General features: G+C 37.9%; 1 long non-coding RNA gene across 2 annotated transcripts in view; it reads left to right on the forward strand.

The window, feature by feature from the left end:
- The first annotated feature begins 829 nt into the window (after nucleotides 1–829).
- LOC141014653 (uncharacterized) overlaps nucleotides 830–23,336 on the forward strand; it is a 75,610-nt gene continuing 53,103 nt past the window's right edge. Inside the window, exons 1-3 of one of the 2 annotated variants that reach the window (XR_012180507.1) lie at nucleotides 830–925; nucleotides 1,287–1,351; nucleotides 3,911–4,042. This is a non-coding gene — a long non-coding RNA (uncharacterized lncRNA). The remainder of the gene's footprint in view (nucleotides 926–1,286; nucleotides 1,352–3,910; nucleotides 4,043–23,336) is intronic. The other variant, XR_012180506.1, reaches the window with a different exon arrangement.

Here is a 23,336-nt window from a genome sequence, read left to right on the forward strand (position 1 = left end):
TTTTGGATATGCATATTGTCTGGATTTTTTCCAAGCATTGATCAGCAAATGATGACAACTAATAACATCATAATAACCGCAACATTCTTCATCATTAAACATTTTCTGCTGAGCTTCTCATCTCGGATGCCACTAGTATGTTTTTTTAGCCCTACATTTATTTTGCCTCACTGGAAAACAAAAAAGAAATTACAATCATTACTTTTAGTTTTGCTGCTGGTGTTTTTATTTTCGATAAATTGATCAATCTACAAGTTGTAAAGTTAGAGTAAGAATAGTTTGTTACTAAAGTCGGCCTGTAAAGACGGACTAGTGAGTAGATGATCCAGCCACCATTTTTAGGACAGGTAAGCGCTTTATAATTAAACTGTGGTACATTTAATGATGAATTTTATGTCGTAGAACAAAACATGGAAATATCTTAAGCCTGTGGTAACCGCAGACCTTATTTCAGGCATTTAACCAAAAACCAACTACTAAAACTTAACATAAACTAACTATGCTTAAAGTATCAAATATTAAAATATTTGCCCCTTTTTAGAGAGTAAGCTATTTAATATATATTTCACTGATGATTTATAAATGATGCATTGATGTTAGGAGCCTTTTAATACTCATGTGATGTAGGCCTACCTGCTTCAGATTCAATACAGTAGGCTGCTCAGGTAAATGTAGTGCTATTTAGTTACTTCCTCCCACTGCGCAGTATACAGGAAACACAATTACCTGAATGACTTCCACCTGTGCCTTCAAAATCAAAATCAGAATTTCTGCTGCGTGCTGAACGTCTCTTCAACCAGTGATGATGTCATCGTAGTCGGATGTGCCGCTGAAGTTGGACTGAAGTTGGAAAACAACTTCTTTCCCTCTGCACCTTCCTGTTTTCCTAAACGTGGATAAACACGACGCTGTTTTCTAAAAACATGTAAGTATTAAACGAGTCGAGGTTGGTTGTATTTTTGAAAATAAGTTATGACAATAACTTGTTTTTACGTTAAAATACGTTATTTCACGCAACGTATTTTTTAGTCGTTGCGTACTAATAATTGATTAGCTTAAAACATGAAACATGGCGGCTTTTTAGTGTTTTTTGTGGTAAGCCCTGGAGGAAAATCTCCGTGCCTACTGTTTAATGTTAATTTCGTCGAGTTGAATTTACTATCTTGTAACTCTGAGTGACTTTATGTATATGGCTAATTATACAATTTGGTCAGCTAAGGTTACTGTGCCCCGATAAATGAAGCTTCGTCATGCATGTCCCTCGTCCCCCACCGTCTCCTCTTTAGGAAGGTGTCCAGGGCAGAGCAGTAATCAGCTTTACTGCTAGTTTCAAGACACCAGATGCTACCAGGTGAGACATTTTTGTATGATTTAGCTAGCAAAGAAATATATTTCTTCTCAGTATCCTTTCCTCAAGTTGAAAGTAAGTATATTTAAATAACAATATTAAAAACATAACTTAAATATGTGTATAAATTGTAGGTAATTTCAGTACTGCAATTTTTTTTTTAATCAATCTATCTAGTATATGACTACAGTTTAATGTAGTCCTTTTAAACGGATTATAAATAATCCAGTATACTTAATATACTTAAATGTCAGGAAATAGAAAAGAAGAAGAAAAGAAAGAAGATAGTGGAAATTGCCCTCACAAATTTCAGAGGCCAAAGTGACAACTTCAGATGTCATGTTTTTGTCTTGTTGACAAACTTCTCACACTGACTAGCTGAAACCAGAGAATGAACAGCATTTTGCATTCTGAATGAAATTGCTGTTTTTATTTCATTTTACTCTTTAGTTTGTCGGGAAATGTAAACACTTTTGTTTCAAAAGATATCACCATATGTTTTCTACTTTTGAGTGATGGAAACAAGGTTAACATTCTCTGAGTTAATTTGACCATTATACCACAAAAATGACGATCCAAGCATGTCCCTGTTAAGAGTTGTCAGTCCATGTCACTTACAGTATGTTTCCAGCTCTTGCTTCATTTGTAATAAAAGTACTTTCCCACAATCAGTTGTTTCTGCCACTGAATCATGAAGAGAAATACAGTTTAATAACCTATTAAATCATTTTACACTCACATCCGCAGAGTTTCACAAAGAACTTGGGGAAGTGAAAGACATTAATGCTGAAATTATGAATGTCAGCAGTCACAATGTCCAGAAAGATTTCAGAGGGAACATCAGAGACACATCTAAAGCTTTGGCCAGAGCTGAATGAATGTGACGGCTTTCGCTTGCTGTTCAATCATACACAATACACACTCACACACACGCAATAGAGAAAGCTTTGATTAGTCAGAATTGTTACTAGCAATAACTATTGAGTCTTTTGGCTTAAAAGGAAGGAGCTCTTTCACAGCTCTTAAAAGTGAAACGTTGCAGCTTTGAGAGTGAATTTCTGTAAAAGGATGTGATATAGACAGTCATATGAGTTTGGTTGATGGTGTGATCACTCCACACTCTAATGATGTGGACAGAAAACATGCTGATGTGTTTCTCACTCGTACAGCAGACAGCGGGACAAACCAGCCTCAACAACCATGTCCGGCTCAGTTACTGACACACAGAACTGACATACACAAAACTGACATCGAGGGTCATGCTTACTGTTCAAAATACATTATTTGTTCCAAACTATTTAACTTATTTCTGTAAAGAAATTTCACAGCCATGTTTCATGTTTTAGTTTGTGAATGTTAGTAGTTTTGGGGAGTACCAAACAGCCTGTGAAATAAGTTGTATAATGTCTTCTGTGGCTTTGGAGGCAATATGTCAAGTCTGCAATATTACTCATTACATCATTTATTTATTTAATATCAGCGTAGGCTTAGATTACATTTTTAACAGAGAGCCTGTGATACAAACTTGATGCATGGAGTTTGAAAGACGTGTGTGTCTATCACGCATGGAATTACAGTAGATGCTATTGAGTTGTATTATGGGAGTGAAGGAAGACGGGCTTTGAGGCGCCGCACCTATATCATGCTTCTGACAATTTAAAAAAAGTTTCTCTCAATTGATGATTGCACTACATTTTTAACCCTAATGCTTGAGAAGAGATGGCTAAGTTTGCCAAATAAACAGATTGTTTGTTTTGGTTAGCTTAACAATTTACAAGTAATTTACAGTACATGACTGCACTGAAGAAACATGCAATTGTTTCTTTCAATGCTAATGCAACTGATAATGTGTGTACAAGACAAAAGTGATGGTAAGATAATCAAGTACAATGGTAAGCTTGCTGGCAAGGTGTCCTTTTTTTAGAGCCTGATCGAAATGCAGTTTTTTGGGCAGATGCCGTTGTTAGGAAGTGAAAAATTCCGATATCAATATATTAGCCAAATTACATGCATTTATTGCAGTGATCCCTTAAATGTGGTTATCAAATACTTGTGACAAAAATATGTTATGGAGGCAGTATAGTTTACAGTAGTTAGTAGTTAGTTGTCCTGCCAACTTCAACTCAGATTTGTTGTTCACAATGCACCATTATCAGGGATAAAAAGGATGAGTCTCCCATCGATAGTGAGTTCACTGTGTCCTCTCAGATTTTAACGTGTCATATTTTTCAAAGGTCTCGCACTGAGTAGCCAGCCAGTCAGAGTAACTAGACCTGACACAACGGTGTGTCCAAGAAGATGCTCTCCATTGTAGTCAGTGCTTGGTTCAGTTTGTGATGTGCAAAGTGATGGTTATGAATACTCGTTGATTAAAAAATAAATTCGCTTTCTTCCTGCATATCTCCATTCATCCGTCACATTTGCTGATGCTGTTAGTCTTTAGCTCTGCCCCATACATGTTTTATATCATCTGAAAGCCTTGTGTGTCACAGTGACCGTCTCACTTCTCTCTCATACAGTACATATGACCTTTTCTTCTATAAATTTTTGTCTCTGTTTCAGTCATGCCAAGGTAGACTGGTAAACACATCTTGAGAGCGTACGCACCAAGTTGAGCTGAAAACTGCAAGAGGATGCATTACTGGAAGCAACTGAGAAGGGATACAGAAGTGTGGAAGATTCTACCTAGACATGGTATAGTCGCTTTCATTTTTTACACACACACACACACACACACACACACACACACACACACACACACACACACACACACACACACACTCCCACACACACACACCACTTCACACTCTGCTTGCATAAAAAGATAATTTAATTTTACACCAAGGATTTTTATCAGCACTTGCCGCTGACCGACACTGCCATTATGGTGCTGATGATAATCAATCTCAAATCAATTAGGCAGTAATTGCTGAGTCAATGGGGGAGGCTGGTTAAATATTGATAAGTGTCTAAAAGGCCCATCAGGGTCTATTGACAGCTCAGGGAGACAGACAGCACTGGTTTAGCTGAGAGGGGAGGGAGGAATGATGGAGAGATGGCTTAGGGGCTTGGGTCATATTCTCTACTCAAGCTGGCCACTCTGGTAATCAATGCAAACCTCTCTCTCTGGCTGTAAGCTCTGTTCATAACCTTGATATTATTGTTGGTAGTACTTACTTCACAGTTATGAAACTATCTAGACGGTAACCTTGTTAAGAGAAGACATCAACCTCTTAAAAACATGGCTATGGGCACTGTTTTCACTTAGGAGCCCATTTTGCTGTTAGTGGTCATTTCTGTGGAATAACAGGCAAATTTAAAAGATATTTCAGGTGCAGCTTCAGTTGCACAGTAACAGGAAAACTGCACAGCCATATTAAGTATTTAAAACCTTTTAACCTATATACTGTACATAAACATTGCAGTACAGTAGCAATACAAAGCCCTTGCAATGAAAACGTAATTTCTTGTGCAAATCCTTTTGCCTGTTAGAGCAGCAATCCCTTGTGTGGATTAGTGGTTTACAACCTCAGACTTGGCCAGAGTAGGCTGATCTGAGGTTTGCCATGTACATTTTCTATTTGCATTGAGTATGGCATACTCACCGTAGAGAAGTAGAGAAGCATATAGCTTTATTGCTGGCATATTTTCTCTGTATAACAACTTAATCTTGTGGCGATAATGCCTGTGACATATTTGATGTGGGCATGTACAGTGTGTTTTTTAAAATGTTTTATTAAAAAGCTGATTTTAATATAATATTTTGTATGCTTATGTGTAATCATTGTATGAGGATTTTGTGGCATTGCATGTTTCTGTAAACCACGGATACATTAAATCAGTACGTTTTGTTACATGTTATATCAACATTTCTACAATATGTGTCCATAACACTTTCAGCTTACATGTGTGAAGTCGATGGTGGTGTCATGATTGCTAGGTGTGATGGCTGTCAGAGCCGGTGTTTCAACAGTTACAAGCGCTAAACCACTGGATGTTTATAATGAGACGCTGAAACATGTTCAAGCTGTGTAATAGGCAACAATATGGGGTATTTTTAATGAGACGTAGGGACAGTTTAAAGCCGTGTTTGTGGTGACCAAAGCAGGTATTTTAAGCAGAAACATGATCTTTTCTTAACCTTAAGCAAATGGATTTTGGTCTTAAACCTAACCAGACCATAAGCATTGAATTGTCACCATACTGTAAACTGTACATGTAACATACATACACGTTTCAACATATCGGTGGTTTGTAGAACCAAACATTACATAATACATACAGCAATTGGTTGGAATACAGTTCAGCAGCTTCTCTATCATCATTTTTGTTTTAATGCTCTACATTATTCTATCAGCATACAATGAAGAGTGTACTGTGTTTCCTCATCACACACCTTTGTAAAGCAGGTTTCTCATTTGTCAGCCATACAGTGTTTTCAGAATAGAATGGCTGTAGGTATCATTGCCAACTCTTTTTCAATGAAAGTAGCTGGCAATAGCTCCAAAAGTCTCTAGATGACATTGTACACTCATTCTCATATTGATGACGCCACCACGCAGTCATTTGCATAAATCTTAGTGGCTGTGTTCAGCTGGAGCGAGGGAGGGATCACTTTATGTCATATAAGGTAGACAGAGAAAACTTTAGCCAAATAATCACAAACGCACTACATATACCTGAAGTAAAAAAAGAAAAATCAACAAATGGAGGAAGAAGATCAAACAAACTATTTACATATTTACTAGCTATAGAACACCGAAATTCAGAGATCCAAAGAGAAAGAATGATAGAGAAACTCAAATGACATTAAGATTATTACAAGCATCTATACTGAAAAAACTTCAGAGCGAGAGTGACAACGTAATCACAGAAACTCACCACAACCAACTGAACTCCCACTCCTACGGTTAGTGTCATCCTCCTGCCTGCCCCACACATCACACCTTACTGACTGCCTGCACACGGCACAGGAAGAGAGGGAGAGACACCAGCGCTGTGGCAGAGGACTGCTGTGTCTCTGCTTACACTGAGCAGCAAGCATGGCAAAGAATTACATGTAATACATTTGCATATATTTCTTGCCTTTTCCCCGATGTTCTGAATAAGTCACAACATTTTTGCTTTTTTGAAATAAAGTCGCTCGAAGGATAAGAAAATCTAGCAACAAAGTTGCCAAGTTGGCAATACTGGTCTGATCTGACCGTAGAATAAGCCTACTTCTGAACTTTTTGGAAATGCTGTATTTAAGCCATATGGGCCTGTCAGCCATATGTTGGTGTGGTCGTTTGCACGTCAGTTTTGTCATTGATTTTCCTTTTTTTCATTTTGCACTTGTTATTTTCTCTCCTTGCATAATTCATTTCATAGCAGCTGCTTCAGGAAGTATTTGAGATTCCCTTATTGTGCCGGGCTGTTTTTAGCTATCACTGGGCAATAAAGTTTGCCGCTTCATATTAAGCTACCTAGGTTTGGCAGGTAGCCTGCCTATGTTGACTGTCTTTTGCCCAAAAAGGTCCTCCTCCTTGCATGGGGAAAAATTAAAGACTCAAGTCATTTTCAACATAGCATGGTGAAGCCATATTGTAAAACCTTCTCCTGGTATTAGTCTTGTCACTCTTACCTTCTTCAAAGCAAACTTTGGGTTGAGGAGGATGTTTGCAGTGTGTTAAGCCTATGTGTAATTTACAGAACGTGATGGCTCATCCTGCTCATGAATGATTGTGAAAGGCTGTCTGAGAAGTCACAATTGTATCTCGCAACCAGCTAGCTAAATGGCAACTCACTAGCTTAGCCATATTTAGCAATAATCATGTTTCAAGGATGACATTACTGCACTAGCGCTTCCTGTATGAGCTGTGGCACACATAGTTGTTCACACATTTTTTTGAAAAGCTTTATAGCATGTAGATTTAAGTGTTGGGACCATGCAAATTATTTGGCAACATTTGTTAGATCAGAGTTTCCCTCTGAAAAGTTGTGAAGACCGATGGAAAGTTTCTGTTCAGCAAGACTGGTGTGGGGCTAAAAGATGATGTGACATTTTGATGCAGATTTAATTCAGAATCTCATTTTTTTTAAAAACAATTGACAATTGAATGAATAGTAAAAGAGGCCCTATTTTTGGTCTTCTGCTACAGTTTATTGTGTGCCAAACAATTTACTGGTGTCCACTAAAATACAATATGAAACACAACTGGTGTATGGGGTAGATGGTCCACAGCCTTCAACTCAACTCCCGTTGGCAGTCTGGCTTAGTCTGGCAGTACACTGGCAGAAACCCTGCCATATACATTGCCATACACTGTATATCAAGGGAATGATGAAAATTCTTTCCAAACTGTCAGATAAAACATGCAGATGAAAGATGTGAGATATTAACCTATTCAGTACAGACACAAAATATTAGTATTGTTAGTATCAGTATGTCTTTCAGTATAAACTGAACTGAAAATATCATAGTGCACTGTCAGTGTTGGCATTTGAAAACCCATCTTAGTAGCACCATAGTGTGTGCCATTTGCAGTTTGAGTTACATTGAGTCTGAAGCTTAAGAGAGGAGATGAGCAAGGACTTTGCTCTAATTATCATGCTGGCTAAACATGCTGTGTCGGTTAAATGGTGTTTGCAACAGGCGCAACCTCTGGCTGCTTATAACAGCCACTTCCTGACACTCCCAATCAGCTTGATTGATTGGATCCTAAGCCACTCCCTAACTCTGATTGGCAGCTTAATGACAAGAGGGGGAGGAGAATAGCTAAAGGAGACAGGTCATTTTATGGTACTTAGCTAATCCAAAGTAAGTTTTTGTTCTTAAAATGTATGTGTGTAAGTGCCTCTGTTGTTCTGCAGTACACTCAGCATCAAAAAAAGTATTTATCCATAATAATCTGTCTGCACTCTTTTCTACGGCTTTTCCAAAACTGCCACATTGATCAAGATTAGGTGACAGGTGGAGCCCAATTCTCCCTTAAAATGAATCAATCTCACTGAACGTCTGCAACAACTGATGCCGACTGTCCAAGTGACGCGTGGTATAACCAACTCTGACAAATATTCAAGGTTCATACTAAACCACTGATTAGACAGCTAAGTGATCCATCTTCTGAAGACAATACTGACAGTCAGTCCATCCATCTGTGTTTGTTTCTCATAGGCAGTTAATACTATTAGCCTTTAGAGAAGGGCGATTAGCTCATGATTTTTATAAATCATTTCCTTTTACAAACATAAATCAAGACAGGGTGGTTTCAGCTTCGGCATCTTCTTTGATGCTGACCCTTTCTTTGTGTCCTTGTTAGTCTTCCACTACACAGAGATGTCTAAACACATTCTGCTGTCATTAAGACGTCTATGTGGGGTTCTTACATACAGTGTAGCCTCAAAGCCGTTTTCAGAAACCATTTATAATGGGCCTAATATCCACAACACATTGTCTGGTGTCATTTGCTGGAGCTCTGCTGCCTGCTTTACATGGTAACTAAGGTTCTCGATTAAATTCTTTGAATCACAGGTATTTGACAGTGTACTTTGCCAGCTCTCATCTTCCTCTTTCATTCTATTTAAATGTGTTGATTTCATATAATATCCTTTGAGTGATAAATAGGATCTTTATCATTTTTCATCTAGGTAACACTGTCCCAATGGAGTAAATTGTTTGTAATCAGAGAATTAAAAGAGCATTTAATCTTAAAAGGCTTGTCATGTGGAATCGCTTTGATGTGTGCTAATTCAATATGAATGTAACCTGAGGGCACTTAAGATGGAGATTGGGGTTGCGATAAGATGTGCCTTTGGAATACTTGCGTGGAGTTGGCACACCCAGTGAAGACTAATCGTGTAAAGGAAATCTTTTCTTTGAACCCTTCCCAAGAATATGAATAAGATGAATTAACAGCAGCTGATTGCATGCCACCACAAGACTTGTGCCAAAGCTTGCTTGTGTGTTGTAGCAGAACTTTTAAATAATAGAAATTCCTTGTTGTATGGAAATATTTTAGATTTTGTATTGTTAGGGTTATGGAAAATGACAGTGTAACAGCTAATATAGTTTGTCAGTTGAGATATGATTTGACTGACTGGGAGAATTAGTGTGTAACAGTTTACCCACCTTAACATGCTGTTGAAGTGCTTTAGAGCTGGGCAACTACAGTTTATCCTATTTTTTCTGCTGAGCTTGTTAGTGGCTAAGAGTAGAAGACTGAATGTGTGTGTAACAATATGAGCTTGTATTTTTGTGCGTGTGATACTGAAATGAGGCTGCATGCTCAGCAAACCTCTCCAAGGTAAATAAATATTTTAAGAAGAGCAATAAAATGATAACTCAAAGGGGCTGCTAATATGGTTTTTGGTCCACAATTGAACAAAATGACTGTAATATTTTTGTAGGATCGTAAATCAACAACAACAACACAACAATTACTTGGCTACAGAGTTCAAAAGTAGTCAGATTTCTGGACAGATTTTGAGCTTTTGCTGTACAAGAAAAACTCCAATAACCGACCCCTACACAGTATTCTGAATTATGATTGCACTTCATGTATGTGCTGAAGCTCCATCTAATATGCTCACTAAATAACATCTTCATAAAAATGAGGGGAAGATCTATAGATTTTGTCGTACTTACTTCTGTCTACAGATAGCTCTTGATCAGGCTTATAGCTTATTCTAGGGATTTATGTCTGATGATGTTCCAATAGGCTGTTTCCAATAACAAGTTTGCATGAGGACAAATTGATTTAAAAAAAAAAAATTAACTCCATGGAGTGTAAAACTACAAACTAAACATCAGTAAACTAAAAATACTTTTTTAATGTCGTAGAGTATAATCATCTAAAAAAGATTTCTGCATTTTAATGTCCTAAAACAACCACACCTTTTGTTATACATTTTGTTGACTTGAGTACTTAAATGTTGCATGCACTTGCATGTTTGCAACAATGGTCAAACCCAGACAAATATGTAGATTTATATAAGGTAATGGTGTGGAAGGAAGTAAATGAGACTGATGTAATGTTAAAATCTTAATATATTACTTCATCTGTGAACATTTCTGCCTGAGTCAGGTCACATTTTCATTGACAGTGGTGGTTGTTTAACAACTCGCCATTTACAGTGTCATGGAACTACATGTTTTGTTTTGATTGAGAGACGAATGGTGGCAGAAATTACATACTGTGCGTTTAAGGCATTTAAAACGATCACTGCACACCAGAGGCACTGGAGGAAAGGTGACATGAGATGTAACTGGGCGCTTCTACAAGACCGGCCATTTGGTACAATTCTAATTAATCCACTAACTCTCCATGGGACTGCTGTTAGCACCACAGCCGTTCACACAAACTTACTTGGCCAAGGACACCAGCTAAGAGGAATTTAATCAATGTGATGGATAACATTTGTCTTTACAGCTCTTGCGGCAATTCCCATGTTAACCATTCGAGGCGACAGTACTTTTCCTTCCAAATGTTCTTGGCTGTTTTCTGCTGGCAAGTGATAAGTTAAAGTAGGACCTAAAGGCAGTGAAAAAGTGGAGTCACTGCCATCAGGAGTAGGGAGGGGACAATGTAATACAAATACACCTAGACACATTCAAAAAGATAAACACTCAGTTTTTGAGCTGATGTGTTATTTTGCCTTTTCAAATCTGTATTTGTAGACATGAACAACTTTAATTCAAAGCCAGAAAGTAGGCAGCCAAGACTTTGATGCGTGATGCAACCAAGATGTACAAGCAGCCCACTGACAATTAATGAGTGGCTGAATTTGTGTGGCTCATTGGTGAATCATTATTTTCTGAACCAGAAAATGTACCTCAGGTAGATTTTTTTCGTGTACACTGTCATTTTTTACATATATCAAAAGCTGTTGTTTGAGTTGACATAATTGTACAAGGTAGGACTTCACATATTTCTCACTAAGCAGACTTTTATTGATTTATAGCCTCCTTTTAAATACAAACTGGAGTGTCATATAGCACCAGGAAAACATTTCTGAATAGTTCTGCCTAGTGGTTTTTACTAACTCCTCCCAAAGCTGAAATGTAAGCCCTTTTTTAAGACTTGTTGACTCATCTAATGTCCGTAATGCTGTTGTATTGGAGGATACAGCTATTGTTGTTATTTTGTTGTTTGTTTTGGTATTTTTGAGCACACTAACAATTTGAAAACATTGTAATTTCCTTTTCAAAGTTTTGGTTCTGCTCAGTTAAATTGATAGCAGAAAAGAGTCACATTTGGCTTTCATGCTGCTTTAACTGCAATAAATCCTGTTATGGATAATGATAAATGCCTCTTGAGTGATAGTTAATCACCGACTGGCAAGAAATGCAGCCATTCGGGGGCCTTGATGTTATTTATGAAATTGCAGATTATATTCTATCATCACCTTCTTTCACACATAGAAAATGCAGGGCACGATGACGTGACTGTAATATCCTCAGAATGACTGGAGGAGTGGGCATAGAGGTTACCTCATGCTGCATCATAAAAGCCAGTGTGTGGCCCATATGTTCAGCGCCTGCACAGAGTGTGGGCGGGGCAGATATTCACCAAGGGGCTGGGGGTGTTGGATGGCTGTAGGGAGCTGTTTTAATCAAACAGCCGCTCCAGCTGTTGCCCACCAGGTGAATTGCAAGGTGTCTCCTGCTTACACAACACGCAAGTGAAGCAGAGATGACTCCTTGCGTGTCAACTGTTCTTTATTGTATCTCGCAGTTGTGCTGGGCTTTAACAAGGCTGCAGAGAAAGCAGTGCACAGGACAGAGGGCTGCATAATTACAGTTCTATGTAATCATGGGAGCTGACAGAGGGCTTTTTTTTGCTGTCACAGGTTGCCTCATGCCATGCTGCAACCATACTAGACTGATGGAGTGGATTTGCATCAGGCATGTGTGGTATCATGCAAGCAACTATTCCCTCCACCCTTCCATCTGATATCCAAACTGACAACACTATTGTGGAATATATTTAGAAAATTATTACAAAAAATCAGTGTAACATTTTTTAAAGAATATTATGTTACCATCTGCAGTTGTTGGCACCAGTGACGCCATAAAAATTAGGAAAGAAGGATGAATTACAATAGCACGAATAACAACGAGCAACTTTCAAAGTAGTAGCTACAGTACAAAAGAGTCAAACTGTAAGTTATGGTGACATTCACATGAAACTGAGCCGTCAGCGCGGTGAGAACAAAGACAACATGAGAAAAACACTGACGAAAAAACATGGGCCTGTCATGAATATTAATATTGCAATTGTTTTGAGTCTGGTGGTCTCGTTCAATGGAGCAAAAGTGTGATTGACAGCTGGGTGGCAATGGCGCACCAATCAATCAACCACTTGAATGAGCGGTATTCCCAATACCATATGCTGCCTACGTGTAGGACACTGCACTGTCTCTTGGACGCACTACCAATCTGCATTTTTTATAATTTGATTTGAATGACTAACAAGACCAACCAAGCGGGTGCTTGTAAAAAGGGCTGAATATTCAGTGAAAATGTTAATGCATCATTTTATGGAAATTAGGCATGAAGCCAAGAGGCAGCAGATTTATAAACACCTGTTTGCTTTTGATGTTTTGCCACAAACTCGCAGCCATTTCAATCCACAAAGTGAAGACTTTACTTTTACTTGAGGGACTTGCAGGAATACTCAAAAAAATAATGAAACAGAGGAAGGAACAGTATGTGACTAGGGCTACATCTATGTTGAGTTAATGGATCTATAGAAGGCAGACTCAAGGATGATAAAGTAATTAACTGATCTATATTGGAACTTTTCTTGAAGAGGGAATTCTTCTTTCTCTGTCTCCGCCAGAGAAGTGAAAGTCTGTCCCATGAAATATTCAAAAAGCTGTTTTTCCCTGGGATAGTAATTCATCATCTATATATAGCCTCCTTTTTATCACTCTTCCTGGATCATGGATGATTCCGGCAATGCATTTATTTTTTTCCCAGACTTAGATGATGAGATGAATGCTAGATGAATAAAATATTCAGCCTCCTACTTAGTCATGGCAGCGGTGTGACTGTGTGGGGTGGGGGTATGTAACTTACCATAAATAACCAGTGAACTATAGCTAAACATAGTTCAGGCAGAGGCAAAGGGAGTCAAATTGTGATTTCAGGATGATATCAAAAGGGAGTTGTGCCCAGAGTGATTGCGAGGGCAAGATGCTGAAGCAGTAAAGATAGAAATACTAGACAATCTCTTGTTTATACCTGATACATACTAATACATACTAACAGGAGCTGAGCACTAAGGTAATCAATCCTCCACATGGGGCGGAAAGTTTCTCCAAGCTGAGACTCTCATCATGTTCTGTGAAGTGATCCCAGAAGGAAGCTGCACAAATTACTGATTTTCCTTCAAACCAACTAGCACCATATTCAGATACAGTTGCTCATTATTTTAAAGACAAAGGTCTGTGAAACACAAAGCTTCTGATCATTCCACTTTATCACCTGATACATTTTCAACTCTCTATCAAGCTAAATGCTTAAATTCCTACATAATGCTTGCACCTAGTGCACTGTGTTTCATAGAGGAGGGAGATTATTGAAACTATTTCTTTTTATCTTGCCTTCAGTGCTGTATCTTGCAAGGGATTGGGATGGACCAAACAAGGTACCTTCAAAGAGATCAGAAGGCTTTGATGAGTCCACTTCCTCTTCCTCATGGATCAACAGGGCTGTGGCCTTTACTTGCTCTGAGGAAGACAAAGTTCTTTCTTGAACTCGTAATCAGCTCCTGGAGGAGAGTTTGAGCCAAGAGAATGGCTTGGACTGAAGTTAAGTCACTACAGATGACATGTGGTTTCACTGTGTGACTTTTGATGCTTTGATTTCAAGGTACCCGGCGCTTTGTAAGCCAGTGGTATTATCTTTGTTTATAATATTTTTATCCTTATGAGCCATCTGGATATCGCTGGTATTAAGATATAATTGTGGGACATATTAGCATGTGGTTAGTCATTCAAGAACAGCCAATTCATATGGTCAGGAGTGTTTAATGATCCTGGCCTATGCATTGGCACCGTTTTTTTTCCTTTTATAAAAGCTAGGGCATTCTAAAGTCATAGTCAGTTCTATCTGATGGTGCACATAGTGTAACATTTTCTGGTTATATAAAACAGTAAGGTATGATGATTTCTTGTATATCAACTGCAAAAAAGACTATGGGTTAAAGATTAGTATATAGTCTGCATTGTATTAATGATGTATGGAACTGAGACACATTTATTTTGTCAATTTTTTAATGGTGCAACTTCTTGATTGTCATGCCTGTCAAGGCTCCATTCCTAAATCTAATCCTGTAGTTTAATGTCAACAATCCAGACAAATAGACATTTTTAATTGACTAAATCAATCAATTCAGTACTGAAATAACCGCTTCAAATGCTTAACTGCTTAAATATGATCCATTAATTGCAATATATCTTACTGACGTCTGGTCCTTGCTCTTATGTGGCACACTGTTGTCAGAGATCAAATATTCTCAGATACAGACAGGATGGACTTGAGGCTGGACAGACTTTTGAGTTGAGATAAGAGGAACTGCAGGGTGCTTGCTGCACAGCCAGGGAGCAGAGATGACCAAACCCCTGTGTTGCTGGGTCGGCAACAGGGCCCCGGGAGACATGCGTTTAATGTTTAAATGGGGAACTTTAAAATTAGATTTAACTCAGTCTTACTGTCTTTCAGCAGCATACGTGTACAGTACTTTGGGTGCCCAATTTTCAGTACATGTAGTAGAAATAAAAAGAAAAAATGTGTGTATGTATGTATGTGTGTGTGTGTGTGTGTGTGTGTATGTGTGTATATATATATATATATATATATATATATATATATATATATATATATATATATATATATATATATATATATATATATATATATATATATATATATATGTATATATATATATGTATATATATATATATGTATATATATATATATGTATATATATAATGTATATATATATATATGTATATATATATATATATATATATATATATGTATATATGTATGTATGTATGTGTATATATATATATATATATATATATATGTATGTATGTATATGTACATTATATACATGCAAACAAACAAACAAACAATAGACCCAAATAATAGATTGAAAGGCAGCAGTGAATTGCATTGTGAATTGCATTTGATGTGTTGGAATCTGTTATTTCATTACTTTAGTGTAATTATTTTTCCTGAACTTGCATATTGTACATGGATCCCCCAACTGACTGTGTAATTACCTGCTGCCTTACTAAATCAGGTGCTAATTACCTGCAGTTTGGGAGCACAAATCCAATGAAAGGAGCAGGACAAATTTGCCCTGTGCCTGTATAAATCTGTCTCTCAGTGTCTGGTAGGTCTTTCCCTGGAAACATCCTCCTGTTCCCAGGAAGTGAAGGGTTTCAGTTTGTTTGTTAAGAACAGAAGAAGACCTGGATATTGAACCAGGGCCACAGAAAATTGGTCCTCATCTAAAGAATGTCATATTCTTGAACCGTGATTGACAGGTGTTATTTGAAGAGCTGGGAGCAGAAGCATCACGGCACAAATTCTTAACACTAAAGTTGCAAAATTAAATAAAATGTTGTAAATTAAAATCAGAGTCCTATAGTAGTTACTGTGTGCAGAGTATTATGCCACTATGCCATAGTACCTTTACACAGAAGCAATCCCTCAGAAAATCCTCAACATTTGCCTGTAACCAATGTGTCAAACACTGAGATATGAGTGCTGACAGAGTGAGTGGAAAAGAAGTGTGGCCTAACTGAAGATTTCCCTGCAGACCCTCAATACCAGGTAACGGTGCTCTCCCACTTAATTGTCCCCTACAGTTAAGAGTCATTTTCTCAGATCCAGGAAGGGGCTCCAGTCTTGATTTGCTGTTAACAACCCCTCAGACCGCCACATTCTCTAGGCAAGGCTATATTAGACTTTAATTAATTCTGTGGCTAGCAATACCCAAAGGTAATGGGGATGCAGGTATGCAGCTCACAGCACAGGTCTGCAGTGCTGTAATGAACAACATGGCCAGAGTTCAGAGTGGATGTCTGGCGTGGGACACTGCAGGAGCTTGATTTGAAGGAATGCTGGAGGGTTGTAAGCTCAGAGCCATGTTTGGCTATAGCAGGACCTGCATTTATCACAATACTTTTTGGACCATGAGCTATTAGGGCATTTTTCAGAGAGTTTTGTTATGTGTGTAAACTGTGAATGCCTGGTTTGGCACAGTTGCTTAGTGGTGAGCACTTTCCTGGTCCTTTCTAAGTGTTTACCTTAAATGCGTTTCTCAAGGTGCATTATCACTGCCAAATGTTCGAGTAATTCACGCTATCCATTGTAGATGCATCTAATCCGGAGTATGCTGTAATAAAGACACCACAGCAATATGATGGTTCACACAGTGAACAGTAAGCAGAATTATACTTTCCTCAATTTTAACTTTATATAGTGTTTGTCTTGTGAAATGTGCTGAAATAACTTTACAGTTGCAATTCCCATTCAGTTGATTAGTTCTGATGGAAGTCTTTGTGAGCATGCAGTGCTAGCCTACTTGGTCCTTGTGCTTGGAGTAGGCACACACATCCAAACCAAAAAAGGGCAGGTGCTGAGTCGAAAGTGGGCATAACATGAAACAAATAAACGGCTCGACTGCAGGGCTCCAATACCAATTTATTAAATGCACCAAAGTAGTGAGGTTTTGAGCAACAGTGCCCTTCATCAAACTCTGAGTTCAGAAACAAACATTAGTATGCTGCCCCATCTGTGTTTTCACCAGCAGACTCTCTGGGACGCATTTAGATTGGTATTTTTGAATTCTGACTCTCAACAAGCGACCGCCGTGACATCACCCATTGGTTTTGGGACTACTGTTTTGAAGCCTTGAGTTTATCATTATGGCCGTTACCATATTGTCTTTTTGGAGCCAAGTATATTTGGACGAGAGGGTGGAGCTGGGGAGGATATTCCGAATGGATAAGACTGAGAACTCAAGGACACGCCGTGGGAGGGACTTGTCGATCACAACGGTGAGAAGAAGACTTGAAACCAGTGATTGAAAAACAAAACCCTAAACTCATAATTTAAGTGAGGGTCATTGGGGTCATTTTCTTGTAAGCCTACATACAATCTAAATTATTTTTTAAACCAGTGAGGTCGCCACCTGCTGGTCCTTAGCAAGATTGCAGGTTTAAGGCACTTGCGCTTTTGCTTCACTTCTCAGACCCGGTTGCTCTGTCCATATTTTATACAGTCTGTGCTTCAGACTTACAGTAGATTGCAGTATAAGAGCCCATCACAAACTCTAGACAGGCATACATTGCATAAAGACAAAAACCTTTAAACCCACCCTTGCCTGGATTGTCCATCACAGGTTAGAGGCTTGCAATGGTTATTATGTACAGGCAACAAATACTAGTTATAATCCATGAAGGTTTGAGATATCGGTGAATTACTTTCATGATGTGAATGATTTGTGCTACATTGCCCCAAAAGGATTGTTGTGTTCCCAGTAATTGAAACACTAAGAATTCACTCTGTTGTCCAAATTACATTCTGCTGTTGGGTATGAATACTTCTCCCCCCACAAGAAATTATGAACCACAACTTCAGAGGGAAACGTAAGTATCTCTAAAACAGCAAAGTCAAAGCTGGGCTCAATACCATTGCATGTTTTTGCCTCTTTGGTCACAGATTCACAAGCATGGTAAACATGAGCTTGTTCTGTGCAGTTTACTGATGTCAGCTTACAGGATTACTGGCTTTTAAATAAAAATCAAACGATTACATCTTCTACTTCTTGCTTCCATTTATAGCCACCAAAGTTGCTTCATGCAACTTTAAATTCTGTGTTTTTTCTTCAGAAACATATTTTACATATTTTTTATGTTTAGTCTGCTTGGTGCAAAATAAACAAAACAAATGAGCACTTAAACAAAGATTTGCCCTATCAGTACCTCCTCACAACACAACACAACTGTATGGTATGAACATTCATCAGCGTGTCTACTCATAGTACAACCAGCCATAACTCCTGAAGACTGAGAGATCATTACTATTGTACACACTATTTTATATTTTTTGTGAGAAATAATTGCGAATATTCATGATGTGCTCTTCTTAACCTGAAAAAACAAAAAACAAAAGATGAAACTTTCCAATTAGATTTCTGGATTGTATCAGCAGTAGTAGTGGTATTTGTCCTGTTGGCTGCAATTACAGCAAAAGTAATAGCAAAAGTAGCGATATATATATAACAGTATATACAGTATGTTATAGTGGTACTGGTAGCAGCAGTCTCTTCGTACTCTACTCTCTGCTCTGGGCGTATACCCTCTGGCAGGCTAATAGTTTAAAACTGACAACAATTGTCCTTTTCACATCAGATATTTTGACTTGTCACACCTTTACAGCTGTGTTTTTCCTTCTGGGGCAAAATGTCCTCACTCAAAAGCTTATAGCAATATTGCCCAATAAAATAAAAAACAAACAAACAAAGCATTATTAGAAGTGTTGATAGTAGTGACAGGAAAGCAGGAGTTATCATGTTCATATAACCAGGTAAGCTAAATTGTCTATCAGTATTAGCAGTAGTTGTAACAGATGTAGCAGTTGTTGTGGCACAACCTGCGATATATGTACTGTTATATTACTGTTAGTAGTTCATAATTCCCTGTCCACCATCAACAAGCTTAAATTTGGAGTCTTAATAATTTGAGGAATCCCTGCTGTTTTCTACCTGAAGAGTTCTCATACAGGTCAACTTGTATATCAGACATCTGCTTATGTGGAATTAAAATCCTGCAGCACAGCTCCTTCCACCACCCAGAGAGAACTGAAAGCTGTTTGTTTATTTTCAGGAACTCAGGTACAAAATCTGCAGAAATTCTCTGGGTTCAACATACAGTATTACGTATATTCTCTGGCATTTTGGTGAGAATATGCAGGAGTTAATATTGGTAGATTCCTGGTGATTGGTAATGCTGTTTTAATCAAATCCTCTTGTATAAGGGTTTCAGTCAGCATGATGTCACCTTTATACAGGCTGAAGGTCAGGGGGAATGTCTAAGATCAGCATCGCCAGCAAGCTTGGGTAGGGCACAACAGTGTGTAATCAGAGGGGATTAAATTGAAACACATTTTGATTCACCTTCATCGTGGTAATATCTGCTCCTTTCAAAACACGCTGACTACCCTAGCTGAGGACACAAAGCGCCAGCTTCTGTTTGTACCCTGCACACACCTTGTCCTCTTTTCTTCAGAAATGGAACTGCGCCACAGGAAAACACCAATCCCACACATAAACATTGTACATACAATTACTTGCATGCATAGATTCACACACAAACAAGGACACGCAGGCACACACAGTGTAACCCCGCTGAGGTTCATTTCTCCTGTTACAAAGATAGTGTTATTGATGTGATGGGTCACATTGCAATTTAGAGGCAATTAAAAGGTAATGAATGTGCTCAAATGAAACCTGTGTCTGGAGGGCATTTGCAGTGTATGGTAGAGATGATATATTTGTGTGTGTGTGTGTGTGTGTGTGCTGGACATAGCCATTCATGTAGCTTTAAGCTAGAATAAAACTCAAAGAAAAGTGCCTTTTGAACGTGACAGCTATTATAATATTTTAATAGTTATGACAATATGTAAATCGTTTTAGTTTATAGCCGGTGCACTTACAACAGCACAGGAAGCACATGCTCCTGTGTACCTTAATTATCAACAAAATGCTTTATGGTTAGATTTATTTTCCCTCCATTCATCCTATTAGACATAGGTAGAATTGGTGTGAAATTGAACGTCGTGGTGGCCCGACAGTTACTGACCCTGTTTTTTCCCTTATCTTGACATGCACAGAGGACTAAACACTCTGTGACAAATTCATTTCTAACGAATTAAGTTTTGAAGTGGAACAGTTTATAGCCTCAACTATCAATTAAGGACGTGCAGAAATTCGCTTTGCTTCTCGCAGAGTAGAAACATTTTGTGGCCAGTTCAGAGCGTAATAAGACCGTTATACATGCACCCATCATTATTTTGATGATTACAAATAGTTGGCAAGATGACGTGAATACATGTCTTTGATTTACAAACTACACCAACCTGTTTGTTTGATTCTTTCCCTTAACCAGCAAATGATTTATGTGTCATTCATCTTGAGCAAATGAGCAATGAGCACCTAAAATGAGCAATGAGCAAAACACCTAAAAGACTGGTGCAATCCTCTAAATTCTGTCACCATATAAAAACTATATGTACCAAACTATACATTTGTATTTGAAATCATATTCATTAGTGTGCTGATTTAGGCCATAAGTACTCTATCATCTATTTCAGATTTCTAACAGGTGGAGGAAAAATGTTAAGTCATGCACAAATGTGTTTCCCTAAAGACACAATGCCTGCCATTATAAAGGAGGAACTTATAGCAGTATTACTCATTTTCATGTTCATTAGATCTCCCTCACCTTACAAACCTAACCAGGTATTACTTCCTAACTGCTCTCCTAGGTGTTTTTAATTAGTGAGGAATCCTCGTTATGTGAGGCAGATGGCACAATCTTCTGTCTTTTGTTAAAGTCACACTAATTAGGATTCTCTGAGAAGATGCGTCCAACCAGAATCCTTAATAAGGGAGCCTGTTAAGCCAAGTAATAAGAAACCTGATGTCTCCACGACAGTGCTCACCTTGAAACTTGAAAATAGAAACCAGTCAATTTTTCAGCACAGACCTTTTGTCAATGCTTTTATTTCCTTTGCTTGCGTTGGAAGTAAATGTGATAATGTGTTTAAAAGAGATTTTATATTGTGATTTACTTTAGAAATGCAGCTTTTTTGCTGTCAATTGATATGTTATTTCCAAATGATGCATACAAATTTTTTCTGGTGAAAATGTGGATGAAAATTGGAAAAATTAACATTGATTGCATTGATCTCAGCTGTTAAATTAAACAAACGTTGAGTCAGGGAGGCAAAGCAACACAAGAATATCTGCTGGCTTTTGTGTGAATGGAAATTGCTTGCACATCAAACCCCCCACATGTCAGCCCTCTCTGGGCTTTCCAGCACTTTGAAAGCAGGACTTTGAGGAAGATTTGTGGACACTTCATCTCAGTCCAGATATCCCGTTCTAAACATGCACAGATGGCAAATTAAGGCAAATATGGCCCAAAATGAATGTAAGTGAATCTTGGCTCCTTCTACTGATTATGGTCTGGTAGAAAATAATGCTGGCTTGGGGTTTTGACATTCTAAAACATTATCCTTCACAATTCATCTCCAGGAAATAATGTAACCTGGTTTTAATTGCTATTTCCATCACTCATACTATATATTGCGTCCAAATAATAATGTTTTGGAACATAGTTGCTGGTTGCACCACACTAATGGCTGATTGAGTGAATTCTAGGTCAGTATAAACATTACACGTATTCTTTCTTTGTTTTTGTTTTTTTAAAAGCAGCCATTTGTCTACAATTTGTTTACAATTTTCTTATTATTAAAATTATTCATGCTGTTTCTACAACGGACCATATTCCATGATGCTCTCACCAACATTCCCAGCCCCCATAATCAGCATTTTCCAGTCACACATTACAGAAAAAAGTAACAATGCTGGACCAATCAGCATGTGTAGCTTCAGGCTGTATACATTTCTTTACTCTAGCCTTCACCTTGATACTGTGACACCCACCAATAATGTTTGTAGAAGAGTTTGCATTTGCACTAATTAGGGGAAGGACTGGAATATGTAACAGGGAGCATGCTTAAATATGAATGTGCGAACAAACCTTTTGGATGCCACTGTACTGAAAAGGCAATTTGTGGAATATTTTGACAATAACATTCTTTCTTACTCATGTTTAAAGCTCATGTTTTTTACTGTCATAATTACAAACACCAAAGTATAGAATTCAGCCATTCTGATACTTATTGGTTGCTTGCCTTGGAAAAGGACAATATATATAAATCGCTAGACTTTCCTAGTGTGCAATCAATAATGGTTCAATAACTCCTCATGTCCCCTGTGTATTAATGGCCAAAGCTGGCTTTACAGAAACAAACAAGACTTTGCTGAGAAAGACAACTCCATAGTCTGAGCTTGATTCTTCAATTATGTGGTATTACTTGAACAACAAAGAGTTACCAGTACAAAGCTGATTCATTTTCCATTTTGGTCAGGTCACAACGCTTTGTGTTCTGCATCTCTTTTATTCAGCATCAGTCACTTTTTAAAAGAACTAATATGGACATCGTAATTAGAGAGAATAATGCACCACTTAATTCAATTTGCTTTTTAAGATGGAATTAATAATAGGAAGGGTGAATGGAATTTTCTACCTGAATCATTTTCATAAATCTTAATAATGAAGTTCACTCCCTTGTTGGCTCTAAATGTCACACCTTGAACTCAGAAACAGGCGCCTTTCTCTCAAACCAATTAATCTTTAGGATGAACTCTTTCCATTTTCCAAGAACAAGCTCTGTATTATAGTCAGTCGTCTTTCTGACAGAATTTCCCTGCCTTGTCTATGATATCATCGAAATCTTACAAGAATGTGTGTACTATCTCTGCAGTCTTCTCCATAGAATAAAATGAACAAAGACTGTGGGAAAGCATGAAGCTATTTTCGCTGCGATATTGTACACCTCAATTGCAAAAACACTTAAAAACAGTATTACTGGTTACTAATATATGATCAAATTTATAGATTAACTAATGCAAGGTGATACCAAACTATTCCATCTGTCTTACTGTCTTCAAAACTAAATCAAAAACATCCTGTACAATACAAACAATGAATGAAAATGGATCCTTCTCACATGCTTTGCGACTTAGGCAAAGCATAGTGAAAACATGCTATTGGAAGCTGATCATCTTTTACATTGTATAGTTACAACCCCAACTTCAGTGTTGAGAACACTGACATATACAATTAATTCCCTTAC

This window comes from Pagrus major, chromosome 19 (genome assembly GCF_040436345.1).
Source record: "Pagrus major chromosome 19, Pma_NU_1.0".
NCBI lineage: Eukaryota > Metazoa > Chordata > Actinopteri > Spariformes > Sparidae > Pagrus > Pagrus major.